The 1,119-nt window shown below is 48.6% G+C and overlaps 1 pseudogene; it reads right to left on the reverse strand.

The window, feature by feature from the left end:
- Positions 1-597: 597 nt before the first annotated feature.
- The window catches only part of LOC102027653, a 1,985-nt pseudogene continuing 1,463 nt past the window's right edge, over positions 598-1,119 (reverse strand).

Here is a 1,119-nt window from a genome sequence, read left to right on the forward strand (position 1 = left end):
GGTCTAACATGTAAAAGGCTCTATTGGCCAGAAGGGCTAAATATCAGATCTTTGCTACATTCTTCACAATCCTTGTAGAATCTCCAAGTCCCCAACTGTTTCTTGAAGGGACTCCAATTAGTTTTCAAATAAATGTGTTGATGGTTTAACCACTGTTTAGAGTAACACCAGTACACATTTGAAGACTATTGGGTATCATTTCTATTGGAATGTACTTTTCACAGTAGGTTATTTAGAGCTGTTAGAGGGCAGTGGCTAAGAAGGTCAAGAGGATCTTTTCCAGAAGTGGCAAACTTTCAATAAAACCTGTGCACAGGCTACCTTTGTAATTTCCTAGGACAACTAAATGTTAAAAAAAATCACTTGGATTTCATTTCATTTTATTTTTTAATTTCGGGGGGCTGAGACAGAGGGGATTGCACTTTAATTGCAGCTTGGGGATGAGTGGGGCATGAACAAAAATAGGAATACTGGGGAGCACAGCCAGCAGCCCAGGCCAGCTGGACTGAGAATGCTGGCTTCTTTCCAGGGGCCTGGTCTGTGGCAGAAGTGCAGGCTCTGAGGCCTCTTGGCAGGAAGGAGGGGGAAACAGATGGCTCAGAAGTCCATAGAACTGTGGGCCAGGTAGTCTCTGTGACCAATGTTGCTGACCTGCTTGGTCTGCATGGCCTTGAGTTTGGGACAGTCAGTGATCCGATGGCCAAGGCCCCCGCAGAAAGCACAGCCACGCTCTCCTCCGACATCCAGCATGGACTCATCCCCGCACTGCAATATTTGCAGCACTGGTGGCACCTTCTGTTTTGCCTCTAAAAGGAGGGCCTTGAGGTCCATCAGCACTGACTCCTCGCAAGCCTTGTTGATGAAGGTGGTGGCAATGCCAGTGTTTCCTGAGCGCCCAGTACGGCCAATCCGGTGCACGTAATTCTCAATTTCCTCAGGCATGTCATAATTAATGACGTGCTGGATAGCAGGGAAATCCAGGCCCTTAGAGGCAACATCTGTGGCCACCAGGACATCTTTCTTGCCCTCTCGAAATGCTTCAACGGCCTTGGTCCGTTCCTCCTGGCCTTTGCCCCCATGGATGGCCACAGCCTCAACCCCTTTGAGCAGCAGGTACTC

This window comes from Chinchilla lanigera, unplaced genomic scaffold (assembly GCF_000276665.1).
Source record: "Chinchilla lanigera isolate Chin_1 unplaced genomic scaffold, ChiLan1.0 scaffold00021, whole genome shotgun sequence".
NCBI lineage: Eukaryota > Metazoa > Chordata > Mammalia > Rodentia > Chinchillidae > Chinchilla > Chinchilla lanigera.